Source organism: Sturnira hondurensis, unplaced genomic scaffold (genome assembly GCF_014824575.4).
Source record: "Sturnira hondurensis isolate 20B ecotype Veracruz unplaced genomic scaffold, ASM1482457v3 Scaffold0015793, whole genome shotgun sequence".
NCBI lineage: Eukaryota > Metazoa > Chordata > Mammalia > Chiroptera > Phyllostomidae > Sturnira > Sturnira hondurensis.
Genome location: NW_028088424.1, coordinates 3,051,049 through 3,074,439, shown reverse-complemented (window position 1 = coordinate 3,074,439; position 23,391 = coordinate 3,051,049). Strand labels below are relative to the sequence as shown.

General features: G+C 43.6%; 1 pseudogene; it reads right to left on the bottom strand.

The window, feature by feature from the left end:
• Window positions 1-633: 633 nt before the first annotated feature.
• The window catches only part of LOC119000571 (40S ribosomal protein S2-like), a 75,093-nt pseudogene continuing 52,335 nt past the window's right edge, over window positions 634-23,391 (bottom strand).

Below are 23,391 nucleotides of genomic sequence, written 5' to 3'. Positions count from 1 at the left end.
AGTATTGATTCCAGAGAACGAGAGGATGAGATAGATCTTTAGTAACTCTGAGTTTTGTTGTTGCAATAAATCTTTCCTTAACAATGCCATTTCTCGAGACGACTAGTGTGCCTTGTGCTCCACAGGTACTGTTTGAACCTCTGTCATGGCCCTTCAAGGAAGGATGAACTTCCTCCAAATGGTTGTCTCTATGTCTCTATACCGAGAAATGGTGAAGGGGTTCTAAAGTTTTATTACTTCTACAATCTTCAACAATCCTACTGTATAATGGTTAAGACTTTTTATAAGAAAAGTACTACTATGTCAATTACTTTTCTGGCCTTCCCAGCCCCCTGTAAATTGTAGAGGGCACATGTTAGTTCTCACATGGTAGAGCCACACAGACTTGCCAGTAGCAGCAGCCTCAGGCGGTCCAGCTTGGCCTGCCAGGCTCCCTGTGCTCGGGCTCAGTCCGTGATGCCTCAGTGAAGCAATGCCTGGCTGGAGGTGCCGGCTCTGCTGGAGGACCTCCGGGCAGCTCTTCTGGCTCAAGATTTCCATAATTCTAAAAAAAAATGGTGTGGTCACTGGGGAGTTTCAGCAATCAGTGATGTCTGTTATTTTGCTTTGTATTTTCCTCCTAAAGTTCTTTTTTTCCTTCATTTTTCTTTCTTTTTTATTATAAACAGGCTTATTTCACTTTAATTGTCTTGTATGAAATTATGTGGTGGCCACAGCTGGAGCCTTGATCTTCTGCACAGAGATTCTAGTGTGGGTCTTTAGAAGATGTTCAGTGAATTCCTGACAGGGAGACTTGGTGAATATAGTCTCTGTTCAGAGGTTGGGGCTGAGGTGTAGCAGTTGTTGATACCAGCCATTATCATCAGCAGCTTCTTGGGCATGGGAGCTGAGATGAGGCCAGTGCCCCTGAGGGCTGGGATGAGGTGTGCTGATACAGAGCCACCACACCTGGCCACCTTCCAAGGGATGGTGTGGGCTTGCTGAACTTGTTCACCCAGTAGCCTGACTGCACAGGCACAATAGAGACCTTAGCCAGGATGATGGCCCCATAAATGGCAGTGGCTAGTTCCTTCGATCACTTAACACCCAAACCAGCATGTCCATTGCAGTCCCCAATGGTGACAGATGCCTTGAAATGAGTCTTCTGACCTGCATGTGTCTGGTTTTACAGGAGCATAAGCTTTAAAACCTCATCCTTGAGGGATGCCCCCAAGAAAAAGTCAGTGATCTCAGCGTCCCTGATGGTCAGGGAAAAGAGATAGATCTCCACACTGGCTGGTGCAGCCCAGTGGATTGTGAGCCAAAGGGTCTCCAGTTTGATTCCCAATCAGGGCACATACCTGGGTTGTTGGCCAGGTCCCCAGTAGGGGGCGTACAAAAGGGAACCACACAGGGATGTTTCTCTCCCTTCTTCTCTGTCTAAATAAACAAAATCTTTTTTCTTTTTAGAGAGATAGATTCCCTCCAGGGACTTGATCTCCATGTCTTTGACCAAGCAGCCCACTTGGTAACTGCTACCTCAAGCCCTAAATGCCAAATCCTGCATGGAAGCCACTGCAGCCTCCCATGTCAGGGTCCCTGGAGCCACCCAACCCTGCTTGCAGCGTGGGTGTCATTAGCCATTTTGTGTTTTCTGGGAAAAGAAGCCCCTTTTTTTCCTGAAATAATGAAAAAGAGAGAGAGTATCATGAGATAAAAAAAAGAACATGTCTTTGTTACAGCCGAAGTAACATAATAACATACACTCTGATCCAACATTAGAAAGATACACATAGAGGTGATGGACATCAGCAAACACCAGCCGGGCAGTGCCACCTCTATCCATTGGCACAAGCTACTACTGCAGGCCCAGTAAGTTCATAGTTCGGTTCATAAGTTCATCTCAGGTATCATTTGGAAAGTTTGAGGAGCCAGTAGGTGAGGTGCAGCATTTTCCAACTGCTGGTTTCTGGGAAGGTTGAGTTGCAGTCTGTGTGTATGTGCGCCAGGTGTCAGGTGAGAGGAGTGAGGTGGGTAGGGTGTGAAACATAAGAATGCCCACTCTCTCAGGGTTGTGCAAGGAAGGGTCTTTCAACTCCGAGACTGGGGGGTCCTTCTGATTTGTCCCCTAGAAGCCTCACTCACCTCACCTTGCACCTGGGTATGTAGGACGGGGCTTGGCATTCTTATTAAAGGTCGCTATCTCCACTTTCGGCTCACAACACTTAACAGAATGATTACTTAAATATCCTTTTCCTTCTAGAAGGAGCAGTTGGAGCACAGGGTGCGTGTGGAGTGAGCATATGCAGTGGTCTGTCATTCAGCTGAAGACTGGTCACTGCTCTGGTGGCTGTGAACACTCCACACAGATGTCACTGTTCCTACAATTCGTCATATTTTGTTTAATTTTTATTCCTAATGGACTGCTAGTTGGAGGCCAGAAACATAAGGAACACTAGTGTCTGAACACAAAAAAACAATGAGAATCATTGGCCTTACAGTCATCTTGATCAAATCAGCAAGCTGCATTTGGCTAATCAAAATTCTGATACAGCACCTTGAAGCCTCTCCAGTACTTCAAAAACCACTACGAAAAAAATGCATTTCACTTTGTCCTTTTATTTGTTGGGAATGCAAATTCTTCATGGAGGCTTTGTTTGCAGATATGCTTGAAAGTAGCCGCCGGAAATCTTCTATCCTACCTTGTTTACAGACAAAATATAAAACACTTGAAAAATAAGCGAGTTTAATTTTTCAAGTGTAAAATGTAGTAATTTTAAACATCAGGTCTTAAAACACTTTTTTCATGTTGCAATACCAACTTAAAATTTAATCAGCATTTTAATGCTCAGCCAGGTCCCAAACCAAACACGTTAGACCAAGATGATGTTTTAAATTCGGAGGGGATTCCTGAGTCATCTTACTGTGAAATGGCAGAGAAAACACTTCTGGGAAAGGGAGTCACTGGAGATGGACAAGCCTCACTTGGATATCCTCTGCGTTGCTCCAGAGCGAGCCTATCAGCCTCCAGTTTCCCATCTGGAACAACTAACTATGAAGATGAAATGAATGTTTATGTAAAGTGGGTGCTTCTTTCGTGTGATCTTTCCATGGATGACAACTTATTGTCATGTAGGTTGTGGTTCAACCGTCTTCCTCAACAATCAGTTTGATTGCTCCTTCCTCACCCTTGTGCCCAAAACTGCCCCCAACACATTATCCTGCTTCACTGCCTTCGTCGCATTTGTCACTGTCTGACACGATCTCATTCATTTCTGTGTTCCCCTGGCTGCTGCCTGTATGAGAATGTACAGCCTGAGAGAACAGGAATCTCTTCTGTTTTCTTCATCCTTGTCTCTCCTGTATTTAAAGTAATTTGATTTTCAGGAACTGCCATAAAGGACACATCAACAAAACCAAGGAGGAGGGTGGAAGCAAGGGGGGGAGGTGGGTTTGCCTGGGGTAGGGGGGAATGGTGGGGGGAAAATGCAGACACCTGTAATTGGACAATAAAATAATTAAAAAAAATAAAATAGTTTGATATGCAATGCATGCCCAATAAACACATGTTGAATGGTTGCTGAATGACTTTCTAACTCTTCCCTCTTTCATAACTGGCTGTGACAGTCACTTCAACTCTCTGTCTTAGTTTCCCCATTTATCACGGAAGCGCATTGATCTAGACCAGCAGTCGGCAACTGCAGCCTGTATGCCAAGCCTGGCCCACCGCCTGTTTTTGTGAATAAGGTTTGAAGGGAGCACAGTCTACTCACTTGTCTGCTCACTTTCTGTGGTTGTCTCCGAGCCCCAATAGCAGAGAGGAGTACTTGCAGAAACAGTGTAGCTTGCAAGCCTGAGATAGTTACTGGCTGGCCCTTTATAGAAGAATTTTGCTAATTTCTGGTCTCATTGAACTCTGTGAAGATCTTTGTACCCCTGAGGTCCTTCCTCTTCTGTGAAACATCTGCACAACGTTCACTGCTCTGTGTAATTACAAACAGCTGATTTACTTTCGGGAGCTTCTTTCAAGTTTCATATTAGGTTGTGAATTGACTTTGGTTGTGGAGTTTAAGTAATAATTTGTTCATTTCTCCATTACACTCTCACCTTCTCCCCAAACAAATTTTAACCCTGAATGCTATAATGGCAATTACCTTGAGATTTGTTGTAACATTTTCTTATTATCACCAACTTCAGTTCTAAAATATGATAGTCCTGATACTGTGCTTCAGGCTACTGAGCATGCTTGGCCTTGGAATCGAGAAATGTTTCTAGTTCATATTGCCCCAGCTTCAGTGCACAAAATATCAGCTGAGACCTGGAGGTGGAGAAGGAAGGTGGCAGGTTCCTTATTTCTCTGGGGAGACTCTTCCCTTTTTAAGTTCCCTGCCCACGCAGTTCCACAAAGGACTTTGTTTCAGAAGTAAGGCAACGTGGTATACTTGGAAGAACACGGGGTTGGGCTTCAGAGAGATTTTTGTTCACATTCTATACTTCCCACTTGCTATTCACATGATTTTGGACTAGTAATATAATCTTTCTGCTCCCCAATTTCCTAATCTGTGAAATGGAAGTAGGTTGATTACAATCTCATAAAAGAGAGTGAAAACCAGCGGTCATTGAAGAAATGTCATCTGAGCACCTGTCATGTATCTGGCAGCAGTAAGCAAAACCCATGGTGCCCGTGCTCTTGTGGCTCTCAGGTCCTGTTGGAGGGAGGGAGACAAACAAATATTCGATATAACGATGAACACAATGAAGAAAAATAAAGCAGGGTAAAGGGGTGGAGAGTAATGGGAGGGTGTTATTTTACTTAATAAAACTGCCAGGGAAGCCCTTTTCCAGGAGGTGACGGTTGTGTATAGAGACCTGAAGGAAGGAAAGGAGACTCAGGAATACCTGGAGGAATGCCATTCTGGACCAAAGAGGCCACATGCAAAGGCCTGGTGTTCAGAGAAGAGCACACAGGCCCAGGTGGTGGGGCACAGGGAGGGACGGAGGAGGGAAGGTGGTCAGATGTGAGGCTGGAGGAGCAGCCAGGGCTTGGATCGTTCAGGGCCTTGTGGGTCCTGGAGAGGATTCTAGTCTACAGGTTGTGGGAAGCCCCAAGAAGGTCTTGAGCAGCGTTGTGACGTGATCTGCCTTATGTGTTAAAACAGCTCTGGCTGTTGTGTGGAGAGTAAACTGTGAACTGTTTTATAAGTGCCTGTTTTAATTTCTTGCATGTAGAGAGGATGCACAATAAATTGTTGTATACCTGCTATGGTACAACCTGTCTAGAGGGAATTACCTGTAGCTGTAGAAAGAGAGTGTGAGGTCAGTAGGGAAAGAGGTCTGATTGCCCAAGAGTGACAGGGAGAGCTGCTTCCTTTGGGGAAAGATTCCCACCCCAGCAGGCTCAGGGCTAGGAAGTGGGAGATGGCTACTCTCACCTCTGGCCTGCACTTTATCTCCTGGCTGATGAAACTCTCCAGATGTCCTCCTTGTCAGCCTCAGAGGCAATTAGAGGCACTTGGCGAGCTGCTCTATTCGCCATGTTTGAAACTGGATCACAAAATGGGAGATGATTGCAAGTGTCTCAGAAAGATCATCCATCATTAGCCTCTCAGATCTGCCCTCTGGAAAGCCTTCTTGGAGCCACTTGGAGACACATAGCAGGTTGGCAGCACTTTGGGCAGGAGGAGGTTTCCTGCTGGGAGAGCTGAGGTGGGTCACAGAGTAGAGTGTGAGACTGAAATCATTATGTGAGCTTAAAAAAACCGAAACTTAGGGACAAAGCAGCCCTGTGCCCTCAGTTACAGCAGCACCGAAGGGGTATGGGGCTGGGGCTAGGGTGCAGTGGTGATGACTCCGGCCACAAACTCACTCTCCTGTGGGCTCAGCTCTGTCCGTCAAAGTCCAAGAGTAGCCAATGCCCAACCCCTGCCCAGAGAGGATTGCCTACCCTCAACCTCCTGCCTCCTTGCAGGTGTCATTTCTATTTCTGACTTCAGACGGCTAGAACACACAGGTGGGAGTTTGTGGTGTCTCTTGCCCATGCAATTCTTGCTGGGGTTGGTGAGGATGAGTTCTAATAGGGTGGCTAAAATCTCTGATTTGTCTGGGGCTGGGGGATTTTCCTGAATGTGAGAATTTCAGTGTTAAAACTGGGAAAGTCTTGGGCAAACCAGGACAACTTGGTCACTCTAGAGGGCTGCCTGCACTAGGGGCTTATTGAGAGTGGGAATTGTATCCTGTGGTTGTTTTTATAATCACTTCATTGAAATATAAAGGACCATTCCAAGTTCTGTGGCTTTTATTCACAGTTGTGCAACCATCGTTACAATCAATTTTAGAACATTTTCATCATCCCCAAAAGAAACCCGCACCCACCTGTACTCACCCCCCACTCTGCCCCACTCCACCCTCTGCCCCGGCCTTGGGCCAGCATTAATCTGCTTTCTGTGTACACACTGTTCTCTTCTGGATATCTTGTATAAATGGAACTATACAATAGGTGGCCTTTCACGTGCGTCTTCTCTCACTTAGCAGAATGTTTTCAAGGTCCATTTATGTTGCAACACATATCAATGTTTCATTCCATTTTTACAGCTGAATAATGTTCCATTGTATGGATATACCAATTCATCAGTTTTAAAATGTTTGTATTTTTTCTACTTTTTGGTTGTCAAGAATAACACTGCTATAAATATCCATGTCAAGTGTTTGTGGGGACTTGAATTTTCAATTTTCTTGGGTAGATGTCCAGGAGTAGGACTGCTGAGTCACATGGTAACTCTGTTTAATCATTTGAGGGACTTCCAGGCTGTTTTTCAAAGCATAAGCATCATTTTACATTCTCACAGCAGTGTATGAAGGCTCTGATTTTTCCATATTTTCACCGACACTTCCTATTATCTGTCTTTTTTATTATAACCATCCTAGTGTGTGTGAAGTGTTATTTTATTGTGTTTTGATTTGCACTGCACTGATGGCTAACAAAAGGGGCAATGTTTTATTTATGCTTATATCTGAGCACCTGGTACATTGCCTGGGGCATAATTAGTGCTTAACACATGATAGTTGAGTTCAAAGCACTGGAATTAATCACACCAGACTTCCATTGCTAGAGGGCGCTTGGATGCACATGGAGTGGGTGGGTCTTCATTGGTTTAAGAAAGAGGCAAAGGAGTCCATATTGAGGGTCAAGACAGAGACAAGGGGGCCTTTCTCACTGGTATGGGACACAGTTTTGTTATCTAAAGACCATGTACTTTGATGTCACACAGATATGAGTTCAAATCTCTCTGCCCAGGCCTCAGTCCTCAGTCTGTGTGGGAAAAGCAGCAAACAGGGACTTTTGAAGCTAGAAAGAGATAAAAAGGCCAGATTATGGAGAGACTTGTGTGATACACTCAATTTAGGTTTTATCTTGATAGCCCTTGTGGAACACTTCAGGTCCTAAAGGTAGGGCAGTGATTCGGATGGGTTTGCATTTTAGAAAGAGTATTCGGGCAGCAGCATGGAGAGCCAGCATGAAATGTGCACAGGTGTTGTAAGAATGCAGGTAATAGGTGATGAAGTCTGGACAGAGGCAGTGAGAGAGGAGAGAGGGTTATGGGGTGGTGGTGGGTTAGACATTTCTGGGAAGTGACTCTTAACACTCTGAGGGCCATGGACCCCTATGCAAAACTGATAACACCCAAATACCTCTTCTGCAGGAATAAAGTTCACAAGATTTGGCATGCAGGCTCCAAGGTGCCAAGAGCTCTATTCAGAACTGTCCTCATCTCAGCTTCACCTGCCTTGCTGGTAGCTGCCCGCCAATCCCTTTTCCTCTCTCAGCTTTGCCTTACCTGATGTGGAAGTTGCCTTATCCACAACCTCCTCCCTGTCCTTCCTCCCTTCCTCCCTTTGCCTCCCAGTAGTACTCAGGAACACTCCCTAGGGTTGGGGCGCAGGCCTGGGAGACTTCCATCCAGGTGAGGATGCAGGGATGTGAGTCAGTAAGTGATGCGAGCTGGCTGGTGTTGGGAAACTGAACGTTAAAAACTACATTGTTTGACTTGTGGTTTTTATTGACTGTCTGTGAAGAAAAAATACAAAAATGTATTTTGGACTTTATAAGTAATGCATGTGACACAGGTGGTCTGGAGAATTATTGCCTGCTGTCTGGCTTGGTATTTGTTTATAACTTTCTCAAGAGTTTGAGTTATTTCAGAACTCAGATCCAAGCATTTAGCTGAAAAATTAGGTTTGGTTTATAGGCATCATGTCTCTCCAAAAGTAATTATTCTCAACATGCTTCCATGGTTGTCCCTGCTGCTCACTGCTACCCACACTAAGGCTGGGATGATTGAGATTTCCCCAACATCCTGAGACACTCATTTCTGCCAAGAGTGGGGTGGATTCCGGGGAGGACAAGCGGTCGGGTGGAAATAGCGTCTGGATCCCTGCTGTTGTCTGAGACTGACCAGGGTGACCTAAAATGCTTTAGGCAAAGCAATTGCCCTTTCAGAGGTAACACCACTCAGAAAAGGTAGTAGTGGAATAGATTTTTATAATATAAGGGGACTTTGCTCCAGGTTGTCTTTGTTACTTATAGACAATGATTCTCCAAACTGACCATCAGGCCAAGCAGGGCTGGCTAATAATCACCTGGAAGCTTATTAAAAATACAAACTACAGGCCTCCAGAAATTCTAATTTATGGGGGTCTGGGATAGGACATGGGAAATGTATTCTTATTTCTTTTTAAACTCATTTACTTTCTTAAAACATGTTTTCAAATAATTTTTATTTATGTTTTTGTTCCCCACTTCCCCCTCCCCCAGCTAATTTACTAAAGTGATTCTAATGTTATTTCCAGGTTTGGAATCCACACTTTCAGGTAAATATTAGTGTATTTCAATTCAGTGTAATAAATGTTTATGAAGAATTAGTATGTTTAGGTGTTTTACCCAATAAAATAAAAAGGATGCAATTCCTGCTGTGTTTTACAGTCTGGTAGTGGAGAAAGGCAGGTAAAAACTAATTACACTCTAGTTCGAGAAATGCTATAATAAAACATATGCACCAGAATCAGAGGAAGGAGTAATTAAAGTGGGTTGGAAGTGACCAGAGAGGAGACAGGGCCAAAGAGGACTCCACCTGGTCACAGAACTCTCTTCCTCTCAAAGCTTAGTTCTGGATTATAGCTGATATCCCATTAAAGCAATGACCCAAAGAGTGCCTGTAGTCATTCTAATGAAAATCAGGGTGACACAAGAGTCACTGATGTGATTGAGCATGGTTCTGGAAATTCTCACTGAGGTACTGTGCATGAAAGAAGATTAGGTACTATAAATGAAGAAAGGAAGAAATGCATTGTTACTATATTTGGAGGATCTGTTTGTGTAGTACAAAACTCAAAAGGATAAGATGAAAAACTACAAAAAGTAATAGAATTTGGTAGCTACAAATACATACTGTACAACAATCTACTGTGACCAAAAGCAGATTAGTTGTTGCCTGGGAATGAGGTGGGAGTGTCAGGAGGGAGAGATTACAAAAGGGTATGAAGAAATTTGAGGGTTAATAGATGTGTTCACTGTCTCAATTGTGGTGATGGTTTCTTAAGTATGGGCAAATATCAAATGTATCAAATTCTCATCTTAAATGTGTGCAGTTTGTTTTAACTCAATTATATCTCAAAAAAACTGTAAAAAACGCAGTTCCAAAATATCAATAACAACTAATTAGAAAGTGTACAGGAAAATCCCATTTGTTATAGCAAAAAACCCTGTAAAGTATCTTGAATAACCATAACAAAAAGGTGAAAATTTATGTAAGGAAAAGCACAAAACTTTACTAAGAGACATAAAAGAAGACTTGAATAAATGGAGAGGTACCCCCTGATTGAATGGAAAGACTGTCTTAAAGATGTCCTTCTTCCTAAATTGCCACGTAAATGTAATACAATGTCAATCAGACTTCTGGCCAAGATGGAGGTATAGGTAGATACACTGTGACTCTGCCCACAACTGAAAGAAGGGCAGCAACAGATCTAAAAGCAAAAAAAGCTACCAGAACTGCCAGAAAATTGAACTGTATAGAAGTCCAACAACCAAGGAGTTAAAGAAGAAACACTCATCCAGACAGGTAGGAGGGGCTGAGATGGGCAGCTGGGGTGGAGAGGACACTCGGCAAGGAGGACTGGGGTGAGCGAGGTGGTCACTGGTGGAGCAGGCAGTCTCACATTTGTGTGAAGATAAACAGGGAAGAACAACTACAGAGCAAGACAGATGGTGAAACCCAGGTTTCCATCTTGGGAAAAGAAAGCCTTAAAACGTCTGACTGAAAAAAACCTGTGGGGGTTGTGGCCATAGGAGAAACTCCCAGCCTCACAGGAGTACTCTCTGGAGAAACCCACAGGGTCCTAGAACGTACACAAACCCACCCACACAGGAATCAGCACCAGAAGGGCAAAATTTTTCTTGTGGTAAGTGGGGGAAGTGACTGAAAGCTGAGAGCCCATTAAGTGGCATTGTTCCTTTTTAGACCCCTCCCTGACAAACAACATGACAATGCGGTGATGTGGGTTGCTCCACCCTGGTGAATACCTAACGCTCCACCTCTTACTATGTAACAAGTGCGCTGAAACACACAAAAAGTGGCCCAAATGAAAGAACAGATCAAACCTCCAGAAAAAATACAATTAAGCGATGAAGAGATAACTAATCTATGACATGCAGAGTTCAAAACACTGGTAATCAGGATGCTCACATAAGTAGTTGAATATGGTCACACAATAAAGAAAAGAGTGAAGGTTATGCAAAAAGAAAATAAAGGAAAATGTACAGGGAACCAACAGTGAAGTGAAGGAAACCAGGACACAAATCAATGATTGGAGCAAAAGGACAAAATAAGCATTCAACCAAAACAGAATGAAGAAGCAAGAATTCAAAAATATGAAGAGTAGATTAGGAACCTCTGGGACTACTTGAAACATTCCAGCATCTGAATCATAGGGGTGCCAGAAAGAGCAGAACAACAGCAAGAAATTAAAAACTTATTTGAACAAATAATGAAGGAGAACTTCCCCACTCTGGTGAAGGAAATAGACTTCCAAAAAGTACAGGAAGGCCAGAGAGTCCCAAAGAAATTGGACCCAAAGGGGAACACACCAAGACATATCATAACTACATTACCCACAATTAAAGATAAGGAGAGAATCTTAAAAGCAGCAAGAGAAAAGGAGACACTTACCTACAGAGGAGTTCCCATAAGACTGTCAGCTGATTTCTCAAAAGAAAGCTTGCAGGCAAGAAGGGGCTGGAAAGAAGTATTTCAAGTCACGAAAGGCAAGGACCTACATCCAAGATTGCTCTATCCTGCAAAGCTATCATTTAGAATGGAAGGGCAAATAAAGTGCTTTCCAGGTAAGATCAAGTTAAAGGAGTTTATCATCACCAAACCCTTATTATATGAAATGTTAAAGGGACTTATCTAAGAAATTGAAGAAGTACAAAAACTATGAATAGTAAAATGACAACAAACTCACAACTATCAACAATAGAACTTAAAAAAGAAAAGAAAAACAATGAAAACAAAAACTAAGCAAATAACTAGAAGAGAAACAGAATCAGAGGAATGGACATCACACAGATGAGTTTCAGTGGGGAGGGGGAGGGAGTAGTGGGGGAAAAGGTACAGGGACTAAGAAGCATAATTGGTAGGCATAAAATAGATGAGGAGAGGTCAAGAATGGTGTAGGAAACAGAAAACTCAAAGAACTTATATTGTACAAATCATGGACATGAACTAAAGGTGGGGAATGCTGGAGGGTTGAGGGGTGCAGGGAGGAGGGGGGTTAAGGGGGAAAAACTGGGAAAACTGTAATAGTATAATCAATAAAATATACTTAAAATACAAGTTATACTGATTTAAAATAATGGCTGATTTTTTCTATTAAAACACCCACTTACACACACACAGTCTCCCCTCCCTTTTGTAAGATCAGGCTACTTTCAGAGTATGCCAATAAGATACCGTCTCTTCAAGAAAAAAGAAGTCCACAAGTTAGCATTGCTGATCATAGCTCAGCATCTCAGGCGTCTCCCAATTACCTCTGCTTGGCTGGACAGTTCTGGCAATCCTGGGTTCCATCAGCTGTGCTGCCTCATTCTCCAGCTCTTAATTCAAAACTATGTGGTACCTCCTCATGGCGGGCCAGTGGGGGTTCTTCTACACGCTTTCAATCCACATGGCCAACAGAGCATAGCTGCTCTGTGCTAGAGTTTAAACCCTGGCCTGGATCTTCCTCTGTAACCCCATTTCCAATTCCTCCCACAACTGGCTGTACCTGCCAGTACTCTGGCGTCTTCTGCTTTCTCCAGCTGCCATTGCTAGTCTGGGCAGGCTTGGCCCCTGGATGTAGGGAACTGCCTTCCTGCCTTTCCTGCAGGTGCAGCAAGCCCCTTCAGCTCCATTAGGAGTCAAAGTCACACCCATCTCCCTAGCTTTCAGAGTGCCACAACTATTTAACATATCTATGAAGCTCCCAGGTTTTATTGATATGTGAAGTACCTCTCAACTTATCCGTCCACATCCCCTTCCCCCAAGTGATGGCTGTGGGGGTTTTGGGGTTTCTCAGCCTACACCCTGTCCTGAACCTCATTCCATGTCTGTTACATCCAGATATGTTCCTTGACATGGAATTGAACCACCAATTCTTTGAATCGAAAGCCTGTACTCAATCCACTGAACCTTGCCAACCATGGCAGGACCTATGGTTCTAAAGGTCATGGAATATGTTCATAAAAGTCAGCCTAAGAAATGCTGGTTACTTTTTAATTATAATTGGAAATTGAAGTTTTTAAGAGTTAAAAATTTTAATTAATTTGGAAAGAAATTGTATGGTTTTCGTAGTAGAAGGCATAAAGTATGAAGATGAATTTTGAAGGACATGGGAGAAAGTGATTTGTTCTAAAGATGGTTATTTCTGAATGGGTAAGAAGGTTTGTGAAAATGTGAAAGTTATAAAAAAGTTTGTAGAAGGTTGTAGAAGTCTGTGGAAGTTTTGGGTTTATAACCTTAAATGAAAGTCTTAAGTGGCTAAAGCTGCCCTTTCCTTCTCTACAAAAAATCAGTAATGCATATTATGTGAATGGTCTGGATATGCATGGTTTTGATGTAAAGTGTGTATGCATTACATGTGGTGCGTTTTTTTCTGCCTCTGGCTGGCATAACTAGGGTATAATATTTTATTGGCCTAAAGAAATTAAATACTGATAGAAATTAAGAGGGATCCTGTAGCCTGGATAAAATATTTGACATTAAAACTGGTTTAAGTTTGACTGATAACATTTAAAGTTATTACCATAAAATATGTGTTTATTTTATGGGATTTACAGAAAGTTTGTTATGATCTTTTGGTTAAGTATATTTGACAAACCTTCCCAGAGTTTAAATATAAAGAAACTTTTTTTAACCAAGAGATGACTGAGTTATTTCAGTAGTCCTTAGAATACTTCATGCATTTATTCTCTCTCCTTACAAAAGTTTTAAAAATTAATTAGACCTATTTAAGATACTTAAAATTACATGGAAAGCTTTGCCATTATGGTAATAATAATAACAACAACAATAATAATAATAGTAATAATAACTATATTAAGTTTGTAGACCTCTTTGCTCTCACCTGGGAAAATTACAGGTTTACTTGGACAGTAATGCCCTAGGGATATACAGAGAGTTTCACCTATTATCTTAGGTACTAAAAGCTGATTTGAATGAGATTCCACTGTAATCCGATATGTGGATGGTTTAGTTTATGCTTTAGGAAATTACTAGACTCTCAAAAGGACACACTAAAACAGCAAAGGGCAAGGTCTGATTCTGTCTGCCCCAGGTAGGATACTTTGCTTATCTGCTATGTAAAGATGGGCTCCAAATTAACCCTGAATGCCTCAGAGAAATCTTATCTTTTCCTTTTCCCAAAACAAGAAAGCAGCTTAGAGGATTATTGAGTTTGACTGGATATTGTATAATTGGATTCCAAATTTTTATTAATGGCCCAGCCTCTATATGACTCATTAAAATAAAATTAACTTGACTATCTTCTTGTTCCTAGGAATAGTTTATAAGAAACTCCTAGATAATGCTGACTTAATTTGGTATACAGATGGATCTTTGGAAGATAAACAGGAATGTCACTGAGCTGAATATGCAATAACTTCCATGGTGAACATAACTGAAAGTCCTTACTTACCTGAATAAGATCTGCCCAAATAGCCTAATCACTCCTTTTCTAACTAGGACTTGTCGACTGGCTAAAGATCAAATAGCCAATATTTGCACTGATAATAGCTATGCCTTTGAGGTAGCTCACAACTTTAGAATGTTGTTGAAGCAGTGAGGCTTCATAGTTTTCTCAAGGCAGCCCATAAAGAATGGATAGTAGATTGTAAAATTCTTACGTTTCATACTGACAGCTATACGCTGTGGTGGGGGCCACAGGCCAGGGAACTAGTGAGCTTGGCAGAGGACTCCAGCCTTGGGTGAGGGTTGCAGCTCCCCAGTGCCATGATTTCAGCCTCTGAGACCTGAGCAGAGGATCCAGCTAAGCTGCACCTTACACTCCTACTCCATGGAACTGTGAGATAATAAGTGTGTGTTTTATTGCTGCTGCCCAGTACATGGTGATTTGTATGGCAGCATACAGTGGTGGTTCAGAGGATGGCCTCTGGGCTGTGGGAGTCAGACTGGGTGCAAATATCAGCTCTGCCATTTATTGGCTGTGTGACTTTGAGGAAACTGCTTATTTTTCAGTTTTCTCATTTGGAAAGTGGAGAGAAGTATAGTACCTTGTAGGTTAGTTGCAAGGAGTGTATGAGTTAATGCATGAAAAGTGCTTAGAATATGTCTGGCACAGAGTAAAAGCTCTTTAATGGTTGTGATTTTTATGCCTCTAAATTTAGATGGAGGAATAATTAGTCAAACATAACCAAAGATAAAAAAATGTGAAAGATTAATAAGAGGGCTAACTTTATCAGATACTAAAAAAAAACTTACAAAACTACAACAATTAAATCAATAAGGTAATAGTTTAAGACTAGACCATTGTTCAATAGAAAGAACTGATAACGAGATATACACATGTATCCATTCATTAAACAAATGTTCATTGAGTAGGTGCTCATGGGAGGGCTCTGTGGGCAGGGCCCCATCCCCCCCGGCCGCCCCCTCCCCTTAGCCACTAAGGTTGAGAATAAGTCTACCAAGACATGATCTGCTTTGGGAGGTAAGGTGGCCAATCTCTCAAAGGAGAAAGGGCTAGGAACCTGTTTCTCAGTGGGTTTTTATTGGGTTCAATTTAGACAGGAATACAGATAAAGCTCATCAATCACTGTTAGGCAGTAGGGATCAAACAATAGATAACATTCAAAGAACTCTGAGGGCTTATTCTGAGTCAGGGTCAGATAGCCAAATGGCGATAAAACTTTGGGGAAACAAACTCATTTTATGCTTGGACCCTTATCAGAAAATTGACAGCATTCGTAGCAAAGCAGTTTTCACAGGATTTTATGCATTCTTTCTTAGACCTAATTATCCTGGGGAACCACCCATTTCTGCCCAGGGCTGCACCTCCCTCTGGCATTATTTCAGGCTTAAGTCCTGCAGGGGGTGGGGTGGGGAGTAAGACAGCCAAGAAATTAGGAGACTTCTAACAGACAGAATGAGGACTCAGGCTATGTCAAAGCCAAGGGATGAGGGTCCATCACCCCCTTTTTCTATAGTTCCCTAAGTGGCCCCCATTGTGACCATGCTATCAGTTCCCTGATGGCCCCATTGCAAACTATGCCTGTCTTAGGTTGTCCCTCCCTTGAAGAATCTTACCTGTCATTGGCTAAGCAGTCACCTGCCTGGGGCCAAGCAGGATGAAGTAAAAGGGGGAAAAACAGCACCCCTGCTGGGAAGATAAGCTTTGTTTCCTTAGTGGCTTATGGTCCCAAGGTCTTTTTACTCATCCTTAGCCATAGCAGGTTACAGCTTTTGAAACCAGGCAGGGCAGTTCCCAACAGGTGCTGTTATAAACATTGGGGATATATGAGTAAAACAAACAAACAAAATAAGCCAAAACAAAACAGATAAAGTCCTTGTTCTCAGGGATCTTGTACCTTAATAGATGGAGTCAGACAATAAACAAGTACATAAAGTTATGTGGGGCATAAGCACTGGGGGAAAGAGGGATGAGGGAGATGGAGAGTGTTATTTTAGGTAGGGAGGCTGGGGAGGCCTCTTGCTAAGTGAATAAGGAGTCACTCAGAAAATGGGATGAGTGTCTAGGAAGAGGTTCAGAGGATGGCCTCTGGGCCTCGGGAGTCAGACTGGGTGCAAATATCAGCTCTGCCACTTATTGGCTGTGTGACTTTGAGGAAACTGCTTATTTTTCAGTTTTCTCATTTGGAAAGTGTAGAGAAGTATAGTGCCAGTAGAAGAAATGAGTGTTGAGGCTCTTCGGCAGATGCAGTTGACCTGTTGAAGCTTGGTATGTTTGGAACAGAATGAAGGCAAAAGTGAAGCCAGGAAAAGCCTTCTGTGAATTTTAACTAGCGGGTTGCCAGATAAAATGCAGGACAACAGTTATGTTTTAATTTCAGAGACACAATGAATAATATTTCAGTATAAGTATGTCCTATACATTATTTGAGAAATACTCTTAATAAGAGGTTATCTATTGTGTCTCTGAAATTCAGTTTTAACCAGATGTCCTAAATTTTTTCTTCCTGTCTGAGGAAGATTTATTATGACATAATGTTAAATTTAAAAATCAGTGTGATGAACTGAAAGTTTATGGTCCCCGTCCCCAAACTCATATGTTAAAATTCTAACCCCCAATGTGATGATATCTGGAGGTGTGGTCTTTAGGGGGTGATTAGGTCATGAGGCTGGAGCTTCATGAATGGGATTAGTGCCCTTACAGAAGGGACTCCAGAGTGCAACCCTGCCCCTTCTGCCATGTGAGGACACAGCAATGAGACCAGAAAAAAAACTAAAAAAAAAAAAGATTTTATTTATTTATTTTTAGAGAGGGGAGGAGAGGGAGAAAGAGAGGGACAAAAACATCAATGTGTGGTTGCCTCTTGGGCCTGCAACCCAAGCATGCGCCCTGACTAGGAATCCAACCAGCGACCCTTGGTTCACAGGCCGGCACTCAATCCACCGAGCCACACCAGCCCAGGCAAAAAAGTTCTTATTAGATACCAAATCTACCGGCACTTTGATCATGGACTTACCAGCCACCAGAACTATGAGAAATAAATGTTTGCTGTTTGATGGATATCAGTCCAGATAGACTAAGACAATCATGATTCAAAATTATGTTTACAACAAATTCTCAACCAAATTTAAAATATATAGAAAAATGTTTGGCAACTAATACATTACAATATTAACCCCCTTGCTTCTAGATTATTGCCTAATGAAAAAGTAATATTCTAATTTTTTTCCTCTTTATAGGTTTCTATAAATTTCATGTGCCCAATTTGTTTAAATCAGTATTCCAAGTTCCTAGAATAACACCATTGGTTGATACAGAATAAATAATGTTGATTATTGAATTATTGAATTAGTTGTACATGTTATTTTGAACTCTTCATTTAACTGTGGGGAGCGGAGCTATAGATAAATTCACTCAGAAAAATATGGGTGAAATATGTGGTACCCAGAAAAAGGTTGGAGGAGAGAGTTTCAAGGGGGAACCCTGGGTGCTGTCTGCCATGTTAATCCCAGGAGGAAGAGGCTGGGCCCTTCTGTTCGAGGCTTGCATAAGGTGGGTACAGGTTCTGCAGGTCTGGCTGGGTGGTACAGTTGTGGAATCTGAGACCACTCTAAGGGACCTGAGACACAGTAAAGGATTTTGAGCCGAAAAGGACCATGGAGGAGAGGAATAAATGACTGTGGACTCTGTTTGGGGTTTAAGGACCCATGAAACTGGGGGTGTCCCTTTGAGTTTGCTTGAGTAGGTCTGCTGATGGCTGCAGGAGGCCCGCCTGGGGCTCCGTGTTGCTTTGTTGCTTTGAAAATGGGCTGAACTAGTTTCATTCTCCCCTTGCCCTGGGTTAAGTATTTGGGAGAAATAGGGCATTTCTACTCTTTCAAGAGCATTTTCATGGATTCCAGGGTATTCCCTGAAGAGTATTTGGCTTGAATGACTTGTAAACCCCAGATATTTAGAGTGTACTGTTAACGAGCACAACGCTTCAGTAATTCATCCTCTCGTTGGCAACCACAAGGCTCCAGAGTTCCGCACTTCAAAGTCTGTGTGTTCTGACCCTTGTGAAAAACAGACAGAAGAACAAGGAGCAGGGAAGGCGGGAAATCCATACTGATATCCTGCTCTGAGGCTCTAAGGGCTATGACCCCTACACATTTATTGGTCAGCCAGACAGTGCTGATGGGGCTTTAGGGTTCTTTTTTTGTGGCTCTAGGCTGTTCCTCATTCTTCCTCAAATTCCAGAGCCAGTCCAGTGCCTGGAACCTTGCAGGCTGGGACCATACACATTTGTCAATCCCAGCTGAACCCTCCAGTTCAGTCTTGGCACCATGCAAGTGGGAAAAAAAGCCGAAAAAGTTCTCTGCACAACAGAACCACTGTCATTAGCATCAGTAATCTGGAAGGCCCTGTGCCTGGTCTGATTCTTTGGGAGTAAACTCAGGCATGTACCCACAGCTCAAAAGTGTCCTATTTTTTTAAACAAGATACTGAATTGCTTTTCAGAGACAGACCAAAACCACAAGTCATGCAGCCACGTGCAGCCAAAGTGTGCACAGAGACCTTTGACCTCCAGGTGCAGGGGAACAAAATTCTCACCTGCCCCCTGCCCTGCAAGCAAAAGGACAGGAGCAGAACCTGACATTGAACACCAGGACCCTTTCAAAAGTGAAGAATCCTTGTCCAGGTAGATCCGGTGCTGATGCCCCTTCACCACAAACACCCAGCTCCAAGGCCCTCCAGTAAAAACCAGCAATTCCACATACCTGTTCCCCTTAAACTCCTAATCCTGTCCCCACCAACCCTGGTGGGGGGAGTTCAGATTTTTCTGGCACAACCTTCCATTCTCCACCGAGTAGCACTACACAATAAATGCTGCTTTCTTGTACTGTACCCCGTGGTGATGTAATTGACTACAAACAGTGCCAGGTGGAAGGAGCTCCAGGCCTTGAAGTGCCCGAATGCCAGAGGTATCATCTTGGGGAGAGGCCGGCAGGTGGTTTAAGTTGAAACTGCCCATTTTTCCATGCAGGAGTTGTTGTCAGCATCCCAGAGGCACTTTTGTTCTGCTAAGTGGGACTGAAATCAGTTTTATGGACCTCTAACTGAGAGTCCCTCATTTGGGTCTGTCCCTTTTTGCTTTAGTGGTTGATCCTTGACAGGAGGACCACATGGGTGACCTGGAGAGTTGGAGGAGGTTCTGTATGAGAAAGCCACCAGCCATCTCTTCTTCCTTGGTCCTTTCATCGCTCATTAATTCAGGCACTCTCTCATCTATTTGCTTATTCACCACATGTTTATTAAGCACACTTTCTGTGCCAAGAGCTCAGCCAGGCACTGGGGAAGAGATGCGGTCCCCTGGGACTCACCTTACCAACTGAACCTGCCTGTTTCTTTGCCCTCACTTCATACTCATCCCCTGCCCCCGTGTTTACTAGGTGCCAACACACTCACCTTCTGACTGTTCCTCCAGGACACCAAGCCCTGTATCAGGGCTTCTGTGTTTTCAGTTCCTTCTCCCTAGGGCTTCACAAGACTGGCTTCTTCTCTTTATGCAGCTCAGAGATACCTCATTACCTCCTTAAATAGACACTTGCAACCACCTTTGGGGGGCCTTATTCCCCCAAATTCACTTTATAGTATTTGTTTAGCACTGTATTGTTTGCTTGCCTCCCTTCGAATGCTAGCTGGGTGAGAGCAGGAGCCCCTTCTGCTTTGCTTGCAGTGGTTTCTCCCTCCCACATGGAATGGAGCTTGGCAAACAATAGGTGCTGAGAAAGTGTTGGCTGAACCAACTGGTAAGCAGGCATTCATTACCTCACCTGGCCTCTAGGGGTGCTCTGCTCACCCGGAGGGACACACATTTTAACTTGAGCTTGGCCCATACATGTTAACTCGGTTGGGAAGAAAAATTATGAAGCAAAAAGAAAACTTGCTATATTCAAAAAATGACAACTTAATTAAATGTATATTTAATTAATATACATTTCTTAATTAAATGTAAGCTAAAGTAACCTAAAGCCTCACGGGCACCTTCACTGACACTGATCCCACTTCGTTCTGCTGGCAGGGTATTAGGCCAGCTCCCCTACTCCTGCCAGATTCAGAGGGACTTACAAGCTCTGTCCAAGCCTGTTGCCCAGCTTCCTCACTAGGTGAGGGTCTAGGACATGCTTTCTGGACCCCAGTGGCCACATGTATCTCTCTGCAGGAGTCCTGGCCTCTAGGGTGGACCCAGGCTTTTGCTGCGAGCATAGCAGCTTTACAGGAACAATCCTATGCAGAACAGCAGATACGCCCACTGCTTATTCTGAAGGAGTCCTTCTCTCTGGGCCCTCTGTTCTCCTTGCACATCTGGAGCATGCCCACTAGCTGAGCTTATGGATGTTTACTTCTTACTTTCCTTTGGATGAAGGCTGACTTCTTTCCCTACCTGGTCCAGGCCAGTGCCTGGCCTGGTTGCACCTGCAGCCTCATGGCCCTGAAATGAAAGATGTCCAATTCCTATGTGAAATCTTGGAATGTTTTCTGAGTTTCACTTTACTGCTCTGTAAAATGGAGGTGATAACACCTGCCTCAATAAAGTTTTGTGAGGTCCAAAGAGATACTGCACAGCACCTAGCAAAAAGTGGGGAAAAGACAGACGTGGTTAATGTTATGAAACCTTGGGGTCTTCAGCCCCATAACCTTGTGCTCCTGACCTGGCTGGTAGGGGGTTCTGGATTTTCATAATGACAAGTGTGTTTCTGTCCACTCTTAGGGGAAGGCACTGCCAGGTTCCATCCTAAGTAGGCAGCATGGTATGAAGTAAGGACATTAGACTGGGAGTCAGGACCTGGGTTTGAGCCGGCGCTGGGTGACCCTAGCCAAGTATTCCCCTATGTGATCAAGTGTTTGCCTTTTCAGCACTGCTGTGCCATATTTTGTAGTCTGTGTGGTCTGAAAAATACAGGAAGCTGGAGGGCTGCTTTCAAGGAATAAGAAATGAGATGTCCAGCCTTGCTTAGTGAGTGAGGGCTGCAGGCAATGCATGCACTGACCCAAAGATGATTTTAGTAATGAGCAGATAGAGGGTTTACTCCATCTATGGAAATACCTTTAAGAAACCTCTGAGACTAAATCCCTATTGACAGCATTATCCACACTGTTTTTCAAAGGTCCTGAGAACATGGAGGGGGTTCTTTGCTTTGGTTATGAAAAACACAGCAGCCTCAGCAACCCTAATGGGGAGACAGCTATGGAATGTCCCATAGGCATGAGGGAGAGAGGCCAGGCTGATCTGCTAGGGCGGGGGACAGGCTCTCCTATGCCCCTCTGCTATCACAAGCAGTGAGCACCTTTCTCTGGCTGGTTCGTACAGCTGTCCTGGTCTTCAGGAAGCAGAGTGTAAGCAAGAGGGTTAAATATTAATTGAAGCCAGGTGCTGCTGGTGACAGTGTGGGACACCCTGGGAAAGTACCTACCCTCCAAGCCCCATTCCCTTCCTCCTTCTGTGAGCTGGGGATAAGGGTGGTGTGCTCATCCTTGCCTTGCCTGAATATAGGCCAGTTAGTGTGATTGAGAAGGTAACCTCCTCATTCCAGAAAAAGACCCGTGACAACGGGTGTAAGTTCTGGCCAAATGACACCTACATTCATTGCAGGGAGAAGGGACCTGAGAGACTGACAGACTTGGTTACTATTTATTTATTTATTTACTTACTTATTTATTATTTCACTCTTCCTCACAACTTTGCAAGCACTTATTACCTTTTATACTTGGTTATGCAAAAATGAATAGAATGTGTCTTCTGCCCCCTAGGACTTACATTATAAGTCCCCATTTGATTAAGTCCAGTTCTGCTTACCATCCTTCATGTGAAAGGTTCTGAGCCCTCTGAGCATGTGCCTTGCCTTGCAATCTCCTAGGCATGCTGTGCATTTCATCTCACCTCGTCCTCATACTGACACCCTCTGGAGTTGGCATTTGGAGCATCATTGGGCAAGGAAGCTCAGAGATGTCTCTGATGGGGGTGGAACCTGTGCAAGCGTGAGGATGAAGTAGTGCACCTCCAGAGGACCTGGGAGGCTTCACAGAGAGCTGACACCTGCGCAGATGATCACGAATGAGTTGAAGGCACAAGGGGCCATGGGTGTTTCAGGTAGAGGGAAAAGTTTGCTCAAAAAAGCTTAGAGGTGGGGAACAGCCTCCACTGCTACGAAAATAACATGTAGTTGTAGTTGTAGTTTAGAAAAGTCAGGAGGGGCCTTCTGTACATACCAGGCTAAGGAGGTGAGACTTCATGCTGGGTGGCACAGAGTGTGTGTGTACCTGTGTGCACAGTGGGACTTTTCACTGAAGCCTTGCTATGTATTATACCAGTATGTCTTTTGTCCCTTTCCTCATTCCATGGGCTTCTTTCATCAGCAAGTCCACACTCTGCTTGGTATCCTCAAACCATGGAATACAGTTCTTCTGGTCAAGAGGCTTGACCTCATTTTCACAAACCGTGTGCTACCTGCAGTCATCAGTTCTCCTCATCAATGTTCACTCTAGGTAATGTAATCTGAGGAGCAGTGTCCTTGACAGGAAGATGGAGGTGATAAAGGAGCTGAAGAATGCTGCTTTTTGTTCATTTTAAACCGTTAGCTCTAGGGCCACAGGAGATAAGTGACAGCCAACAGTTTTTGAGTGCTAAGATATTCGTTTGTTTGTTTTTAATGCATTGTCCCGTGTCATCCTCCCAAGAAACCTGCAGTGTAAGAAATATTACTCCCATTTTAAGGACAGGAAACAGGTCCAGAGTGGTTAGGAAAACCACCCAAGGTCGTATAGCCAGTGCTTAAGAGGTGGGTCCAGCCCTCCTCTGCTCCTGTGTGAAAAACCGGGAAGGGTTCTCTGACTACATCCTCAAAGGCCTTTTGTGTCACCGTCCTCAGCTTATCGGGCTCCCGCCTTCCTGACACTGCGCTTGAAGGTCTGTCACCCCTTTGTCCTCGTTCTGTGCAACCACACTTCTGTGTCAGTCATTTGCAGTTGTATTGTAAGAAGTTCGTTTTTCAAAGTCATCCTTCCAGAGCTGTCTTCCTTGAGAGGATAAGGTCGTGAGGTTTGCCTATCTTTTTTCTGAAGGTTTTGCAGTCTGCCTTTATAAAGACTAAGGTACGTGTCAGACCGTGCCCAGCTTTCCCCTCTGTG